The 20,315-nt window shown below is 41.4% G+C and overlaps 1 protein-coding gene across 4 annotated transcripts in view; it reads right to left on the bottom strand.

Annotated features, from left to right (window-relative positions):
• The window catches only part of cmss1 (cms1 ribosomal small subunit homolog), a 53,114-nt gene that overhangs the window by 31,735 nt on the left and 1,064 nt on the right, over positions 1–20,315 (bottom strand). For 2 of the 4 annotated variants that reach the window (XM_033032639.1, XM_033032641.1), the window contains exon 2: positions 20,079–20,116. The gene's annotated coding sequence lies outside the window, so the exon portion shown is untranslated. Of the gene's footprint in view, positions 1–19,307; positions 19,670–20,078; positions 20,117–20,315 lie in introns of those variants that run through there. The other 2 variants (XM_033032642.1, XM_033032640.1) reach the window with 2 other exon arrangements.

The raw sequence follows: 20,315 nt of genomic DNA, 5'->3' as shown, positions 1-20,315 counted from the left end.
CATGAATATGCTTCGTTAAAGTGGCCTGGAATGTTCTATATAAATAGATCATGTTGTTATTTCAAAATAATTGTGACCAAAATGTATTAAACTCAATTTCTATTTCACATAAATGAATGAGTTTTCTCCTGATAATATATAAAAAAACGAAATCTTTACAATCCATTCTCACTAACAGCGTTCTGTTCTTAATAGAAACATAGAAACATAGAAAATAGGTGCAGGAGTAGGCCATTCAGCCCTTCGAGCCTGCACCGCCATTCAATATGATCATGGCTGATCATCCAACTCAGTATCCTGTACCTGCCTTCTCTCCATACCCCCTGATCCCTTTAGCCACAAGGGCCACATCTTACTCCCTCTTAAATATAGCCAATGAACTGGCCTCAACTACCTTCTGTGGCAGAGAATTCCAGAGATTCACCACTCTGTGTGAAAAATGTTTGTCTCATCTCGGTCCTAAAAGATTTCCCCCTTATCCTTAAACTATGACCCCCAACATCGGGAACAATCTTCCTGCATTTAGCCTGTCCAACCCCTTAAGAATTTTGCAGAATTCTTAAGAATAATGAAGCAATCATTTATTTACCAGGTGCTGGATTAGTTTAAAATTCAGGACAATTATTCATATTATGCCTATTACTCTACTTAGAAAATATATTCTGCTGTTATGAGTGCTTCTCCTATGGCCTCAACAGAATAATTAACTCACTCATCACAGTGATGAAGATGGATAGCTTTGCAATTCATTATTTTCCATTTGTTCTTTATCCAAAACATTTTCCAATTAAAATGATAGTTGGATCTATTTAATAATTGAATGCCTGTATTGAGAAGACATGATGATTTTGATGGAAAAATGTTAGAATATAATGGCTTTGGTAAATTACTTAAAAGGTAAAACCCCGAGATTCTATTCCTTTGGATCCCAATTCTGATCATTCCTGATAACATAACTGAGAGACTATAATATTTTCTATGATAGAGCATATGTGCAAGAAACAAGCATGGTCAATGATTGTATTATTTATATTTTTGAACATTAGAGTCTTGATATAAATATATATATTCATGTTGCAATTATTCCAAAATATCAAAGGTAAAACTAGCCCAATATTAGAGCCAAGTACAATGAACTCAGTTAGTAAAACTCAAACTGGTTCTTTTTATTATTTTTTTCACAATTGCCCTGATTTTCCTATATTTTCCCATGGGAGTTATTTGTTATCATTGTTTCCATCAGCTTAGAGAGTGGAATGATCTAACCTACTGCTCCCTTGACAGTCTAACCGGATGTGTACTTATAGTGGGACATATTTACTGAGCTAATTTATTTCCCCTTTCCTTACAACAAAAATATCTAGTTAATAAGCCACTCCATCTGTGATTCCCTTAAACTTAGATTGGCTGTTGTCCGAATATGTATTGAAGAAACATGTACACAGTACATGTTTGGAAGACTGAAGTATAACATCTGTTTACTGTTGTAAGCTATATTTCTTATTAATATGACTGGAAGTTCCTTTTGAATGGGACTGACTTAACCGTATATCATGACTTCACACAATATCTTAGATGTTTACACCAAACACAACATCTTCAACATTTAGAACTCACACGGAAAGATGCAAAATGTACTTTAGTCAGTATTTAAATGTCCCTACTTTTCAATTCAGTTTAACATAATAATATTGTATTGTTTATTATTGTTCCGTGTACTGAGATACAGATGATTTTTTTTATTTGTATGCTATTCAGTCAAATCAAATCATACCATACACGAGGACAATGAAGCCAGACACAAGTACAAAAAGTGCAAAGAAAAAAATACCCACAATATCCCATCCAAGCTAGTCCCAATTGTCTGGACTAGCCTCATGCACCTCCAGACCTTTCCTGTCCGTGTACCTGCCTAAACGTCTTTGAAATGTTGCTGCTGTACCTGCCTCAACTACTTCATTCGCATCATGTTTCATATACTCAACACCCTCTGTGTGAGCTTACCTCTCAGGTTCCTGTTAAATCGTTCTCCTCTCATCTTAAACCCAAGCACCCTAGTTCTTGATTCCCCCAACTCTGGGGGGAAAAAACTGTGCATTCACCCTATCTATTCCCCAACATCACCCTTAGCTTCCTGCGCTTCAAGGAATAAAGACCTGGCCTGCCTGCCTAACCTCTCCCTAAAACTCAATTTTGAAGGACGTAAACATTCTCTGGCACCTGTTGCCACTTCTCATTTACATTACTATCTATCACATGTTTTCTACTCATGGGATCTCAACAGAAAATAGGATACAGCTGATCCCATCGATATCTGTACAGTTTCTTATCAAGTGATTGAAACTTTCAACACGAAACAAGAATAATGTTGTCAGTTTTATTTGCCATGTGTCTTATTTGGAGACCTTTTAAGTGGTTCATTTGAAATGGATTCATTGCACTGTTACTGGAGCATATGTTGTATGAAATCTATAAATCAGAGAGATAATAGGAAAGCAATTTTCTCAACAGGTGGCATTTTGGTAGAAAAGCTCCCAGTTAATGTCTCTATCGTTTGTCATGCTAAGTTGACATCTGGCATTGATTTCATGAAAATAATTGGCAATGTATCATTTTTACAGGAATTTTCTCAAAATGAGTGTGAGTGCCTTAAAAAAGGTATTCGCATACTTTAAATTTCTCCTGTATATTCCTTAGTGAATAATGCATTTGGATTTTGTAAACCTGCACAGCCACTGGGAAAAGGTAAGGAACATGGGACTGGTAGGATGCTCCACTGAGAACCAGCATGGGCCTAATGAGTAGAATGGCCATGATAAGTACATTAATTCACTATATATTGCACGATCAGATTGAATGTACAATTGTCCTAACTTTAAGAGAGACACAAGGAACTACAGATACTGGAATCTTGAGTGAAACAAAAAGTGCTGGAGTAACTCAGCGAGTCAGGCCGCATCTCTGGACGAAATGGATAGACGATGTTTCGGGTTAGGACCATTCTTAGGACACTGTGTTGGAATAAATGTAATTTGTAATAACAAAGGAGAACACTTGCACAAGGAGAATTAGCAGTTTACAGAAGAGTGTATAAAATTGCTAAAAACCTAGAAATTATGCCAGAAATTCAAAACTAAAACATAAAACAAACTATTTTTAGGCTTGGTGCTCAGGGAATGGAACACTGAACAAAGGATCAAAGTACATGACAGGAGTCAGTATTGCCAATTTATGATTCCCGTGAGGTCACATTAAAACAAGGAAACAGCAAACATAATTTACAATACCTTTCAAGAATTTTAGGAGATGCTCTCAACAAATAGATGATATTATTAAAAGCATCAATGGCAGCATGTTTGGACCATAAACAAGATTCACAAGCCTGGTGGGCAAAATATTATTCTACGTTAGCTCTCCATTTCCCTTCACAAATTGGCTGTAACGGAGCTTAGGACACTGCAGAAGAGTAAAAGTTGAAGTGATCAATAATGAATTAGTGGGGTCTGGGGAGGAGGCAAAGCGCAAACTAACCATAAGTTTTGAGGACATGTGACCTACGTTAATCTTTTAAAGCTGCCAGGCTTGCAAAAATGCACCAGTGTAAAGTAAATATAAATCACAAGCCAAAGCAGCAAGTTATCATTGCAAGGTCAAAGGTCGGCTGCAATTCAAACCGTTTCACAGGAATTATTCTGTACTCTGACTTGCATCATGCCACCACTGACAGACAAGTCTTCTACTACAATCGCACAAAACATTGGATTTTCCTCCCTACGTTCCAAAAGTTTTAATATTATTTTTAATGTTATCTTGAGATGATTCTGATGTAGTAGGCATGGTTAGGCCAAATGGCCTCCTCCTATTTTATTATATTTTCCTCATCTTTTGTTTGCCAGTGTTAATTTAGAAAGAGGATGGACAATAGACAATAGGTGCAGGAGTAGGCCATTCGGCCCTTCGAGCCAGCACCGCCATTTAATGTGATCATGGCTGATCAACCCCAATCAGTACCCCGTTCCTGCCTTCTTCCCATATCCCCTGACTCCGCTATTTTTAAGAGCCCTATCTAGCTCTCTCTTGAAAGCATCCAGAGAACCTGCCTCCACCGCCCTCTGAGGCAGAGGATTCCACAGACTCACCACACTCTGTGAGAAAAAGTGTTTCCTCGTCTCCGTTCTAAATGGCTTACTCCATATTCTTAAACTGTGGCCCCTGGTTCTGGACTCCCCCCAACATCGGGAACATGTTTCCTGCCTCTAGCGTGTCCAAGCCCTTAACAATCTTATATGTTTCAAAGAGATTCCCTCTCATCCTTCTAAACTCCAGAGTGTACAAGCCCAGCTGCTCCATTCTCTCAGCATATGACGGTCCCGCCATCCCGGGAATTAACCTTGTAAACCTACGCTGCACTCCCTCAATAGCAAGAATGTCCTTCCTCAAATTAAGGGACCAAAACTGCACACAATACTCCAGGTGTGGTCTCACTAGGGCTCTGCACAACTGCAGAAGGACCTCTTTGCTCCTATATTCGATTCCTCTGGTTATAAAGGCCACATGCCATTCGCTTTCTTCACTGCCTGCTGTACCTGCATGCTTACTTACATGGACTGATGTACAAGACCCCCAGATCCCGTTGTACTTCCCCTTTTCCCAACTTGACGCCATTTAGATAGTAATCTGCCTTCCTGTTTTTGCTACCAAAGTGGATAACCTCACATTTATCTGCATTAAACTTCATCTGCCATGCATCTGCCCACTTCCCCAACCTGTCCAAGTCACCCTGCATTCTCATAGCATTCTCCTCACAGTTCACACTGCCACCCAGCTTTGTGTCATCTGCAAATTTGCTAATGTTACTTTGAATCCCTTCATCCAAATCATTGATGTATATTATAAATAGCTGCAGTCCCAGCACCGAGCCTTGCAGTACCCCACTAGTCACTGTCTGCCATTCTGAAAGGGACCCGTTAATCGCTACTCTTTGTTTCCTGTCTGCCAACCACTTCTCTATCTATGTCAGCACTCTACCCCCAATACCATGTGCCCTAATTTTGCCCACTAATCTCCTATGTGGGACCTTATCAAATGTTTTCTGAAAGTCTAGGTACACTACATTCACTGGCTCTCCCTTGTCCATTTTCATAGTTACATCTTCAAAAAATTCCTGAAGATTAGTCAAGCATGATTTCCCCTTCGTAAATCCATGCTGACTCGGACCGATCCTGTTACTGCTATCCGAATGTTCGGCTATCTCATCTTTTATAATTGACTACAGCATCTTCCCCACCACCGATGTCAGGCTAATTGGTCTATAATTCCCTGTTTTCTCTCTCCCGCCTTTCTCAAAAAGTGAGATAACATTAGCTACCCTCCAATCCACAGGAACTGATCCTGAGTCACTAGAACATTGGAAAATTATCGCCAATGCATCCACGATTTCTAGAGCCACTTCCTTAAGTACCCTGGGATGCAGACCATCAGGCCCTGGGGATTGATCAGCCTTCAGTCCCATCAATCTATCCAACACCATTCCCTGCCTAATGTGGATTTCCTTCAGTTCCTCTGTCACCCCAGATCCTCTGGCCACTACTATATCAGGAAGATTGTTTGTGTCCTCCTTAATGAAGACTGATCCAAAGTACCTGTTCAACTCATCTGCCATTTCCTTGTTCCCCATAATAAATTCACCTTTTTCGGTCTTCAAGAATCCAACTTTTGCTCTTCACATACCTAAAGAAGCTTTTACTATCCTGCTTTATATTCTTGGCTAGCTTACTTTCGTACCTCATCTTTTCTCCCCGTATTGTCTTTTTAGTTATCTTCTGTTGTTCTTTAAACATTACCCAATCCTCTTGCTTCCCGTTCATCTTTGCTACATTGTAATTTTTATACTGTCCCTGACGTCCCTTGTCAGCCATGGTCATCCCTTTCTCCCCTTGGAATCTTTCTTCCTCCTAGGAATGAACTGATCCTGCACCTTCTGTATTATTCCTAGAAACTCCTGCCATTTTTGTTTCACTGTCATCCCTGCTAGTGTATCTTTCCAGACAACTTTGGTCAGCTCCCCCCTCATGGCCGCTTAGACCCCTTTATTCATCTGCAACACTGACACCTCCGATCTACTCTTCTCCCTCTCCAATTGTAGATTAAACCTGACCATGTTATGGTCACTGCCTCCTAATAGCTCATTAACCTCGAGGTCCTTTATCAAATCCAGTTCATTAAATCCAGAATTGCCTTCTCCCTGGTAGGCTCCAATACAAACTGTTCTAAGAATCCATCACGAAGGCACTCTGTAAAGTCCCTTTCTTGGGGTCCAGTACCAACCTGATTTTCCCAGTCTACCTGCATGTTGAAATCTCCCATAATAACCACAGCATTACTTTTACTACATGCCAATTTTAACTCCTGATTCAACTTGCGCCCTATGTCCAGGCTATTGTTTGGGGGCCTGTAGATTAGTCCCATTAGCGTCTTTTTACCCTTACAATTCCTTAGTTCTATCCATACTGACGCCATATCTCCTGTTTCAATGTCACCCCTTGCAAGGGACTGAATTTCATGCCTCACGATCCTCAGGATCATCCATTTCTCCTGTTATGTATTTTATGACAAGGGCATAAGTGACAAAACATGTCAGTTCTTGTCTATCTCTTATTGTTATTACAATGGTGGTGGCATCTCACCTTCTTGGCTTACTGCAGTCTGTGAAGTGAAGGCATTTCCACTGTGCTTTTACGCTTGTTGTTTTTGAACTGACAAGTCAGAGTGTTAAGTGACTTGGAAGTAAACATGCACACAGTAATGTTCCTATTTAACTGCTGTCTTTTGACCTTTAGCAGTAGGATCACAAATTTGGGAAAAGCTGTTGAGAAAAGTTTACTAAGTGTTTCACCACAACTTATGGACAGTTCTCAGTTGAACCATATTGGAGGGAAAGAATCCTTGGGTAGGTGGATCAGCGGCAACTAAATGAGCTTGTTTTCCCAGGGTGGTGTTGAGCTCCTTGAATGCCAATGGATCTGTACTCAACCAGTGAAACAAAAGGTACTGCACAACACAACTGACTCATGCCTTGAAAATGGTGGAAAAGCTTTAGGGGATCAGGTATCACCTGAAATGCAAGGGGATGATTTTATCACCAACATGTAAAAACATTCAAGTTTCTGCAAGGTTGAAAGGTATGAGTAAAGTATGCAAACATAAAAGCACAAAACACCATTGTGCACAGATGGTATTCTGTTGATTATGTATTATCTGAGTACAAAATGTCCTCGCATTTTAAGGATTGCCAAATCTCAGATAGCTATCCATAACATGTGGTTCAGGCCAAATTCTATGCAATATTTATATCTAGACTCATCATCAGCATTAAGCTTTTCAGCGAAACGACATGGAGTTTGAGTCCAAGAGTGAAATTATCCACATCAGTGGGGAATTAATTTGAAGCTGCCTCTCTAAGTCTTTTTACAACCAGATTATTTTTTCTGAGTTAAGGATCTACTACGATAGTTGACATTAACTTGGGGATGCCAGAACGGATTGTGCTACCTCATAAACTGGATGGAATGTTATTTCTATGCTTCAGCTAGGATTAGGGATTAGCAGGTAAATGTTCCATGTGGAATGAAAATAATTGAATCTACTATAAGACCCCAGTTCTCCAAGGGAATATGTTATTATTTCCGCTTCCCAGGTCGAACTCTTCCCCAAGATGGCCCGAGAAGTAGACATAATGCAGCAAATTTACCTGTCAGTGGTAGAGGCTGCTGCTAAGGAGTTGTCCCAGAATGTATAATTCAAATTAGATGCTACTGTTAATACAGTAGAGCTAGAGTTTAGTAATTTCCCCCCACCTATTACTTATAGTGTTGTCCTAACTACAACTGAGATTATCTCCATTTGTTTATTAACCTTGATTAATTGTATAAATCATCTCTAATTTGTGGGGGTCTCAGTTTGTCCCAAGCAATAGTGATCATGCTGCCTTATTCAGAATTTTGATATTGTGCACTATAAGGGAGAAATAAATAAAGGTGTTTTTCACAATAACAATCAGGGAACTGACAAGAACAAAGATCACTGAAAGGCTTGGCTGAGACCTGTTTCGGCTCCAAGCCTTCTCTGATATGGAGGAAGTTGAACTCAGACTTAGTATTTGTGACTTCCCTCCAAATGAGAACACTCAGGCTTTAAAACCTGTTCTAATAAGTACCACAATAAGTCATACATTTTACTTCGGAGTCACGTGAGTGACTATGTGAAGACCCCGCCAGCACGCATGCGCATCATTGCGTCTCACGCAGTGCAACAGCGACGGGCGGGGGTGGAGCGCTCCCACGGGAAAAATTCAAACAGACCTACATAGATAAGGAAAAATTGAAGTTGTATTCTTCCCCTTGCTGTGCTTTATGTTACAACACGTTGGACAAGGGGAAGAAAAAACGGACCTGGACCGCAGGCTGCCGCGGGGAACCAGGCAGTTCCCGGCAGCCGACAGCCACGAGCTACCAGCGGCTCCAGGAACACAGGCTGCCACGGTGAACAAGGCAGTTCCCGGCAGCCGACACCAGAGACGTCCAGTGACTCCAGGACCGCAGGCTGTGGGGAACCAGGTAGGTTCCGGCAGCCGACACCACTAACGTCCAGCGGTTCCTGGGCCGCAGGCTGCGGGGAACTAGGGAAAGTTCCGGCAGCCCACAGCCATGGGCAAACAGCGGTTCCAGGACCGCAGGCTGCGAGGAACTAGGGAAAGTTCCGGCAGCCCACAGCCATGGGCAAACAGCGGTTCCAGGACCGCAGGCTGTGAGGAACTAGGAAGGTTCTGGCAGCCGACAGCCATGGGCAACCAGCGGCTCCAGGACGCAGGCTGTGAGGAACTAGGAAGGTTCCGGCAGCCGACAGCCGGGTACGACCGGCGCAGGCTGAGCCCAGCTGTATACCTGGAAACAACACAGCGGGCTGCAGGCAGGCAGGAGTCGGTACGGCCGATAGACTCAGGGAGTCCGGCCAGAAGGACGCACTGCCCAAGGGCAGTGAAAGTGACCGTTGGCGTGGTTACTAAGGTCCACTTACTGACTCCAAGCTGAATCCAGCACCATGAGTCGTACAGCTCAAAGCAGCGCAGCAGGCTGGAGGCAAAGCCCAGCAGGATTCAGCCCGGCCGATCATACTCATCTGAGTCTAGCCGAAGGGGCGCGCTGCCCGAGTGCAGCAGAGGTCCGCCCGTGACTTGCTCCGGGAGATGGAGCAAGCTCACTATGGGAGTCTTCGCACTCCCACAACAGCACCTTATCGAGGGCTGTAAAACAATGCATCTCCCTCGATAGAGGAATTCGTTGTGGACCAGGGCTGGGCTGGTCCGGAAGAAGGGGACGTGGCTGAAGAAGACGACAGTGTGCAGGGGGTGCAGAATCCTAAGGAGCTACTGGGAGTGATCACCAAAATTACGGATCAACGAAAAGTACCATTACAGACCAGGCTGGCGGCCAGCATCGACTACCTGTACTTCCATCTTCTGCAGGTACAGGCAACAAAATTACGCAGAAATATAGGCCTCCTGTGAACTTTACTTCATTTTAAAAATGCCTGCAGCAAACAATACGATCTGGGGGTACAGTGGGACTGGCACAAAAACCCAGGAGGTCAAACTACAGAAGATTTCAAAACTTCTGACAGCGGGCATATCATTGGTTGCTCGCCCAGACGATGGTACAGAGAAAAGCTCGACAAAGAGATTAAAGCCGTCGGGCTCATAACAGCGTCATCAGCAACGACAGCACCCCTATGCAACCACCAGCAGGTATCAACACGCTGGTGAAAGCATGAGGGCTGCGCAGCACCACGAAGGTCCTTTCAGGCCAAGGCCCAGAGCGCCCCTGATGGAAAACGTGCCAACCCCGCACTCCGGCGCCTCTTCCGCAGAAGAGGCAGAAATTGAAGAAAGGGATGTACCACTGGCAACCAGGTAAGTAGGTGGATCTGGTTCCTTCCAGAACATAAAGGTGTATGACCTGTACTAACAGGGGGAATATTACACTTGTTTTGGGAGACATGGAGGGATCATTGTCGATACCTAAAATTTAACTGGATGGTGCAACAATGGCAGGGCATAGCGTTGCCTAATGGTCTAACTCCAGCCCCAAGACTTTTCACCAAGATATTAAAACGGGCCTTGGCAATATTAGAAACAAAAACATATTGTCATGGCATATCTTGATGATATATCAATTGTGGGGAAAAAAACCCTGATCTAGCTAAATCAGCAGTTTTAGCTACCAAACATAGGGTGAAACTCTGGGGTCATCTCCATCCAGATAAATCTAAGTTGACGGCATCCACAACTGGACTTTCTGGGATTTACAATTAACGTTATCCATATGTCTGTAACATTGCCAAAGAGTAAAGCAGACTTGGATAAACCTACAAAATAATTAATTACTAAAAACACTGGTGTTGGGTGCGTTTTATGGTCTAAAAGCCTACTGCTAACAATGCACCATCTGCATGTCCGCCTACGAATTGATAATATCACAGTGGTGGCATATATTAATCATATGGGAGAAAAGATCGATACCATGTGTCAATCTGGCCAATATATTTGGCTATGGTGTGTTAACATTCATATTTGACTATCAGCAAACTCACCTACCAGGTAAGCTCAATACTGAGCCACATACCAGGTCATGAAAATTCAATGACAGCATCGAATGGCTGTTGGACCACAAAAAGGTTGCTGATATTACCAAAAGAGGGACATCAGATATCGATTCATTTGCATCTAGACCCAATCACCAGTCACCAACATATGCCACTTGTGAACCACACTTGGGGCAGCAGCAATGGACGTTACTCACTTAATGCGGAAAAATTGTTTACAATGTTTTTCCCTCCTGCCTCATCAGTCGGATCCTAAGCAAAAACACAAATGGACTCAACATCAAGTGTCTTGAAAGTACCTGATTGGCCTACACAGCCATGGATCCCTGTGGTCTTGGACATAGTCTCTGAACCATAGTCCACCATGCTAGGTCCGGGCTGGCGGACAGGACCATGAGCTTGATGACGGCAGCCTATCAAGAATCAACAAGGGCTGGTGTAGCGTATAATACAGCGATAACCACCAACGTCCTGGGAATTCCTATCCAGCCTTCATGTAGATGAAGGACTGAGTTGCAGTACTATAATTATGCAGGAGTGCCCTGTCAGCTTGCTAGTGGCAGGCACCACGACAACTCTCCATGGGATCTCACCCTCTAGTTGTCAAACGTATGAGGATTATTTCAACACCAACCCTCCTAGAGGGAAGTACTCCCAGATATGGGACGTCAGTGTTGTACTAACATTGCTAGGGGCACCAGCAATGTCCCTGTCCCTGGGGGGGGGGGGGGGGGAACGGACATTTAAAAACAGTATGCTGATAGTACTGGTTTCTGCTCTAGGGGTCCAGTTTCTACATAAACTGAGACTGGGATAAATGATGGCATCCCCAGAAAACATAACTTCGCATATTAGAGCTTGTTAAACAAGATAGACCATGATCATCAGGACAAAATTTGGAATTCCAGATATACCCAACTGACACCCGACTATGTGTAAATGACACACCTTCTATTATATCTTAAAACTACTAAAACTTAAGAGGAAGTAAATTAGCACTATGGGCAGCCATAAACAGCCTAATGGCCGGGTATCAGCACTAACCATCGCTAGATGGCTCAGACAAGCTTGGGAGTTGCTGGGGTGGATACTGACATCTTAAGTTTCTATCCACATGGGCAACAGCAACACCGGCAGCTAGAGACAAGGATGTGCCTATGGACCATATCCTGGCTACAGCAGGATGGTCAAGAGAAAGACCTTCCAATTCTTTATAATAAGCCAATAACCAAACCTGCGGTATTGCAGAATCAAGTTTGAATTCTGCAATATATTTAGCCCTAGGGAGGATTATTTTGTTAAAATAAATTGTTATTGCCTGAATTGGATGCATGTCAAGTCAAGTCAAGTTAAGTCAAGTTTATTTGTCACATACACATACGAGATGTGCAGTGAAATGAAAGTGGCAATGCTCGCGGACTTTTGTGCAAAAGACAAACAACCAAACAACCAAACAAACTATAAACACAATCATAACACACATATTCTTTTACATAATAAATAATGGACGGAAAAACGTTCAGTAGAGTTAGTCCCTGGTGAGATAGGCGTTTACAGTCCGAATGGCCTCTGGGAAGAAACTCCTTCTCAACCTCTCCATTCTCACCGCATGGCAACGGAGGCGTTTGCCTGACCGTAGCAGCTGGAACAGTCCGTTGCAGGGGTGGAAGGGGTCTCTCATGATATTGTTGGCTCTGGAGTTGCACCTCCTGATGTATAGTTCCAGCAGGGGGCAAGTGAAGTTCCCATAGTGCGTTCGGCCGAACGCACTACTCTCTGCAGAGCCTTCTTGTCCTTGGCAGAGCAATTCCCAAACCAGATGGTAATGTTCCCGGACAAGATGCTTTCCAACGCTGCTGCGTCTGAATACAATAACATACTTCCTCCCTTGAATGACTTCGGCAGTGAGTGAAGCATGGACTGTTCCACAGCTTGAAATCACAGAGCTTTAAAATCTTCACGTAGTCACTCACGTGACTCCGAAGTAAAATAGTTAGATTAAACGAGAACTTACTAGTTTGAAGTTTGATCTTTATTTTATGAGGAGTTACGATGAGGGATTACGTGCCCTCCGCTCCCGCCCTCAATTATAAAGGTCAACTGGTATCTTAGTTCTCCTTGTCTTTACTATGTTTACTTCAATTACTATTTTCTGTGATTCCACACCGCTGCTTTGAAGAATGTCGCGCACGCGTGCTGGCGGGGTATTCACGTAATCCCTCATCGTAACTCCTCATAAAATAAAGATCAAACTTTAAACTGGTAAGTTCTCATTTAATCTTACTATTATGGTTAGCAGGTACATTCTTGGTTCTTGGTAACTGTGATGATTTCTAGCATTTTTTAGGTTAAAGAATAGGGTGGCAAACTATGTTTCCATCTTTGAAAATGCCTTTGACAGTACTGGCAACATAATGCATATAATGCTCATGTCTCTTCATAATGCTCATTTTCAACTTGCTCAATTTAAAAATCATTAGTAGTCTATATTTGCTCCAAGGATTCCTGTGATTACAAGGCTAGGCTTGTATTCACTGGAGTTTAGAAGGATGAGGGGTAGGGGGGTTCTTATAGAAACATATAATATTATAAAAGGACTGGACAAGCTAGATGCAGGAAAAATGTTCTCAATGTTGGGCGAGTCCAGAACCAGGGGCCACAGTCTTAGAATAAAGGGGAGGCCATTTAAGACTGAGATGAGAAAAAACTTTTTCACCCAGAAAGTTGTGAATTTGTGGAATACCCTGCCACAGAGGGCAGTGGAGGCCAAATCACTGGATGGATTTAAGAGAGAGTTAGATAGAGCTCTAGGGGCTAGTGGTATCAAGGGATATGGGGAGAAGGCAGGCACGGGTTATTGATTGGGGACGATCAGCCATGATCCCAATGAATGGGGGTGCTGGCTCGAAGGGCCGAATGGCTTCCTCCTGCACATATTTTCCATGTTTCTATGTTTCCAGGGTAGCTTTTCACCTAGATACGTGTTATGGAATTCTGAGAAAGGAGTGTTTTTTCAATAAAATTGTACAACTAGTTTTCCTGGAGACACATTCACATTATTTGTATAACTTTTCCCTGATCATAGATCAAATGTCTCATAGAACACCAGAAAACTGAATCTAAAAAGGATTTGAAACATTTCATATACAAAAGCAGAACTGATCCAATTACTGTAAACTACTAGTCAGTTCAATGTAGTTGGAACACATATCATGTTTGGACAGAGTCCATTGCCATAACTGGAACATCAAGACCAGGTTTACTGTCGTAATCTGGGACTTTTGCCTTATTTCACAAATATAATTTGGAAATGAATCACAGTTAAGTGGTTGTTTTCAGTAAATCTGAGTGTGCTGCTCGAAGCTATTTAATGTAGCCACCACACTAAAGAGGAATGTGCACATTACTGAAGCGGTCACCAACAGTGTTCCGCAATACATTTTTACTCTTTTCATATCTAAAATAAACATGCACAAAGAGAAAGGGGGATGACCATGAGCCAGATCAGCACAGACCAGGAGAATGGCTTCGACAGAGTATCATATATGTACATAATGGATGTGCTCTTCAAAATGTGCTTTGAGGAGGGGAATCAGGAACTCAAATCAATTGCTCTACACTGCCCAAATCAATGGTAAGAAACGGAAGACGTCCTCATCAGATTCAGGCTGTCTGAAGACAAGGCTGCCTAGTTTCCCGTCTTGTTTGTGTTGCTGTGCATGGTGCAGGTATAGTCCAAACCCATTCCAATGTCAGTGTAGTTACACAAACCATGTTCCATTTCATCTGGAAATCCAAAATGGATGATGACAATCGAATCATAATGTGCAGGTATCCAGAGAAAGGAAAGAAAACATCAGCTCTTATCTTTATGGCCATCTTTGTGTCTGGCCACATCAGTAAGTGTGTAGGGCTGGAGCTGTGAGTGCATGAGTTTCCTCCAGTGCAATTAATGTTTTAAATTAGCAGAATGTGTTTCCTCCTACATATCAAAAACGCATGAGGTGATAGGTCATAGTGTATGGAGATGAAGTTTGAGGATCTGGAGAGAATAAAATGGAATCAGTGTAGGATTAGTATAAATAAGTGTTTGATGATCAGCATAGATGGATTGAACAGCCTGTTTCTGTGCTGCATGATTCCTTTTCCTCTGGAGTTTGGAAGTCATGATCTTGATGAATAGCCGAGCTAGCTTGAATTGTCAAATGATCTGCTCTGGCTCTTACTTTATGTTCTTTGTGTTATACAATATAACAACATCCACTGATGTTAGACCAGCATAATATACAGGCAGCCCCTGGATTACGTGAGTGTTCTGGTTCCTGAGAACTTTCTGCAAGCCTATTTCATCCTGTCAGAAACATCAGTTTTTATTGTAATCCATATCATATTGCTCTGAATATTCCGATTATAATCCTTTCATTTTGTTGAATAATCACCCTAACTATAATTAAACCAATGGACTATATATTATCCAGGCATTAATGGATACCATCAAGCATTTTATTATTATTATTATTATTATTATTATTATTATTATTATTACTAGCTTGAAAATTCTTTAAATTATATTGGTAAATTTCAGTAACGTTGGATTTTCATAAGTCGGGACATCCCAGGGGATCCCCTGCATGTATCATAAAAGATGAAGACAAAGGTTATTCGGTACATATTGCTGATGTCAAAATTGCCTTGTGGGCCACCAAATACCATTTGCAGAAGTTGTTTGAGGTTCACAGAACAGTGTTGTTATGTTTCCCTGTGCAATGCTGCACTGATGATATCCCTACATTCAAATCCTTGCTTAATAATGGTCCATATATCATTTTCCCTTCATTACCACTTGCTGAACTTGCATGTTGGCCTTCAGTAACTCGTGCATTAGCCAATCCAAATCCCCTTGAACATTAACATTACCTAATTTCTCACCATTTGAAAATACTCTGTACTACCTTCCAAGCACTCATCTTGATTACATTCCCTTAAATCCTCTTTACATTCCCCTCATTACTCACAATGTGACATAGTTTTGCAACAGCATCAACATTAGAATTAGAATTAGATAATTCATTGCTTCAACCAAATCATTGAGATAGATTGTGAATAGTTGAGGCTCAAGATTGATCCTTGTTGCAGCCCACTCATGATAGTTTTTCACCTGATCCATGAATTCTGTACGATAACCTATTCTCAATTCACGTCAGTATGTTACCTCCAATTCTATGTGCTTTACTTTGTTTACCAATCTCCCATGCAGAGTCTTATCAAAAAATTGTAAAGTCCGGCAGCATCTGTGGACGGAAATGGACATGTGACATTTCGGTTCAGGTTCAGACTGAGGAAGATCTCCAACCCAAACCATCATATGTTCATTTACCTCCAGAGATGCTAATTGACCTGTGAGTTCCCCCAACATTTCATTTTTTGTGAAAAGAGCAGTTAACATTTCAGATCCAGAAACCTTCATCAGAATTCAATGATAATATCACATCCCTCACTTGAGCTGATGGCACGATTTCCCCAGCACAAATAATTCACTTCCAGCAACAATCTTAAATATGGAAAACCATTTTGTCTAAAGATATCCATAGGCTTGTGTATTGCATTGTTTTATACCTATACTGGAAAATGCTATTATGCATAAAAAATATACAGCGAATACAATCAAGATTATTAAGATAGAGCATCAGAGAAATGGCATTCTTTATCTTTCAGTCAGCTGTAAGATTGTCCACTCATGGAAGATTTTTACCTACCTTAAACTAAAACCTACAGTTCATGTCCCTAAAACATATTTTATTAGAGCAATGGAAAATTATCACATCACTAATATATTTAGTAACGGTTCAGCTTCTCCCCAAAAGGAACGCAATGGAAAGTCTGTAAAGGTTTTGTGTGAAATCTTGCCAACTTGGCACTGCCATCACGAGCAGGCACTTGCCCTGAAAATTTCAGCTCTGCTCTGGGCATATGCTGCATCAGCTGTTTCTGTACAACATCAATTACATAGCTTGCGTGCCCTGCATAACATAGGCCCTCCAGCAACATTCGCAGCTATCTTTATCTGCAGTGAGCACTGAGTAAAACTAGCTCTGGGGGAATAATGCTGAATCATAAATTCTTGGGATGTACGACTTCTCAATTGTCTAAATTTGCAGGAAAATGCCTTTATTTTGAAAACAAAAACTGCTTTTGCATTCCATCGCCAGCATTGGCTGCACAATAAATTAATGCATTCCTCTGCATTAATCAAAATTTACAATGGGTCCCCCGAGCTATTTTATAGCCACATGTATTTCTTTTAATTCATTTTTGGGATCTGGATATTGTCCGCAAGGCTAATATTTATTGCCTCTCCCTATTTTCTCTTTAGTGGTGAGTTACCCTCTTGAACCATTACAATCCTTTTGATGAGAGTAATTCTACAATGCCAATCAACATAACATAAGAATTGAAGCATGAGTAGGCCACATGGCCCTTCAATCCTATTCCACGATTAATCAAGATAATGGGTGATCATCTACCTCAGCACTACTTTCAGGCGCCATTTCCATATTCCTTGCCTCCTTTATTGCGCAAAAATCTAGTGACCTGTTTTGAAGGAATGTAACTGTACCTGTACTGGCATGCGGGATACAGAATTTCTAAGGATTCACCACCCGTTGAAAGAAGAAATTCTCCCCATCTCAGTCCTAAATAGTTCACTCCTTAATCTACGACTTCCTCATCCTAGACACCTCAGCCTGAGAAATATCTTCCCAGAATCCAACACGTTATCGGCCAATCAGCCCACCGAGTCTGTTCTGCCATTCGATCATGGCTGGTCTATTGTTCCCTCTCAAGCCCATTCTCATGCATTCTCCCCGTAACTTTTGACATCCTTACTAATCAAGAACCTATCAATTTCGGCTCTCCACATCCACTCTAAGTCCTTTCATTATTCGGTAAGTTTCAGTGAGATCCCCTCTCATTCTTCTAATCTTCAGCGAGTGCGGGCTGAGAGCCTTCAAACGCTCCCCATACGTTAACCCAATCATCCCTGGGATCATTTCCGTAAACCTCTTCTGGACCCTAACAAACTTCAGCACATCATTTCTCAGATACAGGGCCCAAAACTGTTCCAAATTTTCCAAATGTGGACTAACCTACCATTTTCCCTCCTAATTGTTTGCTTTCCCTGTGAACTGGGCTTCAGATTGTGTCCAGGCACACCTACATCTCTTTGAATATTACCACTCTATCTCTGACCATTTAAGCTTTGTGTAGGGAGTTCCAGAATTCAGACTTGGTGACAATAAAAGAACAGTAGTATATTTCCAGGTGAACATAATGTGGGACTTAGAAGGAAATCTTCTGTTTCTATGTGCCTGGTGCTCTTGTTGTTCTTGGTGATAAAGGTTTCTCTTTTGCGAGGAAGTAATGGAATTGCTCAGGCCAGTAACTGCAGTGTATTTTGAAAGTGGTACACACTCTGATCAAGACCTCCTCTTAGATTCCTGACATAGTCCATACCCCTCCTTTCCCTGCATATCAATGTGCCTACCTAAACGTTTCTTAAATGTCAATATTGTATCTGCCTCCACCATCACCTCAGCCAGTGCATTCCAGGCACTCGCTGTAAAATATGTTAAAAAACTTGCCCTGCACATCTCCTTTAAACTTTGCCCCTTTTATCTTAAAGTTATGCCCCCTAGTATTTTAAATGACCACTCTGGGAAAAAGGTTCTGACTGTCTGCTCTATCAATACCTCTCATAATTTTATTTACTTCTAACGTGTCTCCCCTCAATCTCTGGCATTCAGTTAAATATCATTATTTCATTTTACGGCCACATGTATGTTTATTAATGGTGCATCCCAACACATTTTTGTCTATAAGGAAAGCACTGACTAAAACTAATTGTGGATATATATGTTGTCATTTCCACGGACAATTATTTCAAAATTAAATTCCTTAGAATTTAACCTTTTCCTTAAATTTTTTTTTTAACGTTTTTTTTTCTACCCATGTGAGTATCTTGAGTTTTTGGAATGTGAAATGTTAAATAAATTAATTTTTAAAAAGCATTTGTTTTCATGTCTGACATGCAATCTGAGAGGTCGGTTCAGCATGACTAGCTGGCCTATCTGTTTAACCACCTGCTTGAGGTCAGTGCTGGATACCCAGGATTCCCTAGAACTGTAAGCTAACAACAACAAACACTACAATGGGCAAAATCCACATCAGAGAGATCTGACCATTCCGATCTACCACTGACCTCTGAGCTGCACAAGCTCAGCTGTTATCTGCCCTCAAAATCCAATAAGGAAATGCAGTTTTCTGGGCACCCACAGTCTTCTACTGGGAAGCTGCCTCCAACTGTTCAATGACACACAGTGCAGAACGGGGCCTTTAACTGAATTGATTAAACCCGACATCCAAAGTTGCTTTCAAACCCAGTTAAGCTCTGTTCTAGGCTTACTTTGCTTTCAAAGCTGAAAAAGATATTGCATTTTTTTGAAATGTATTATTAAAAATCAAAACATTGACATTAAAACATTTGTTCAAAGTTAAAAATTTGCAGCACCTAGAAAATAAATCTGATGCAATGTAATACATTTACATTAACTCAATTAAATAAAGGGGAAAGGTAATCACCTTGTACTTACCATTCTCCTCAGAGCCATTGTTGAGTGAGGTGTTGGGGCTTTTACTGGTACGAGGAAATTTCCTGAAAATTTGCTCTCTTCCACTGATCAACAAGTACCAAAGCAGAATTCAAGACTTCAGTTTAGCTAAGGAGTACTGAACTTCCACTTGATTAAGTGGGTATAATACACCAATTCTGGGTAGAACTACATGCCGTACCCACCTAACGGGGTGGAAGTTTGGGGCTCCCAGTAAAAGCGGTTTTGCCTGAGCCCAACAGCCAGCTTTTAAGTGAAAGATCCAGGCCTGGGTAATTGGGGGTTGTTTTCTTCAAGGTACATGTTACTTTAACTCTCAATGGAGGCTGCAGTACAGCAGATATACAGATTCACTGTCACCGATGGAAAACTGAGACCACAGCTAATATCAGTAACACAGTTGCTGAAATTGAAGCCATATTTACTGTGGAAACAACATTCGTGGAATAATTGAGTGCATTCTTGTATGATCCTGGGTTAGCAAAAAGCCTGATCAATTTTATCTACGCATTTACTGTATAAATTGCAGCTTGAACTGCCATGCACTATATTGCTGCCAGCAGAGTCAATTTTCTACAACTTCCTCAAATAATACTTGCCACTAATCGTAACCATTTTGTAAGAATTTGAATAAAATGTTCATTAATTGCATAAAATACTGTGTACACTTTTCTTTACTCAATGTAGAGATGGTTAAATAAATTTAAAATGCTGCTTGAAAAAACCCCGGAGTTATTTATAATGGGTGCTTACCTCTGCTGTTCACTCTGGCAGCTGATGTCCAAAAAGACCTGAGGTGCAGGGAGAGGAGGTCATCACATTAATAAATACACACCAGTTGCAGAATTTAATATCAGCTACAAAATTACATTGCAAACATTGCTTTTAGGACAAGATTTTGTGATACAGGAGACATTTGAATGTTAAATATCTACCATTCAGATCTTTATGTGAATTCAGGGCAACTTAAGAAACACAGCCTGGAAGTTA

This window comes from Amblyraja radiata, chromosome 14 (genome assembly GCF_010909765.2).
Source record: "Amblyraja radiata isolate CabotCenter1 chromosome 14, sAmbRad1.1.pri, whole genome shotgun sequence".
NCBI classification, from domain to species: domain Eukaryota; kingdom Metazoa; phylum Chordata; class Chondrichthyes; order Rajiformes; family Rajidae; genus Amblyraja; species Amblyraja radiata.
This window is presented reverse-complemented; position numbering and strand designations above follow the sequence as displayed.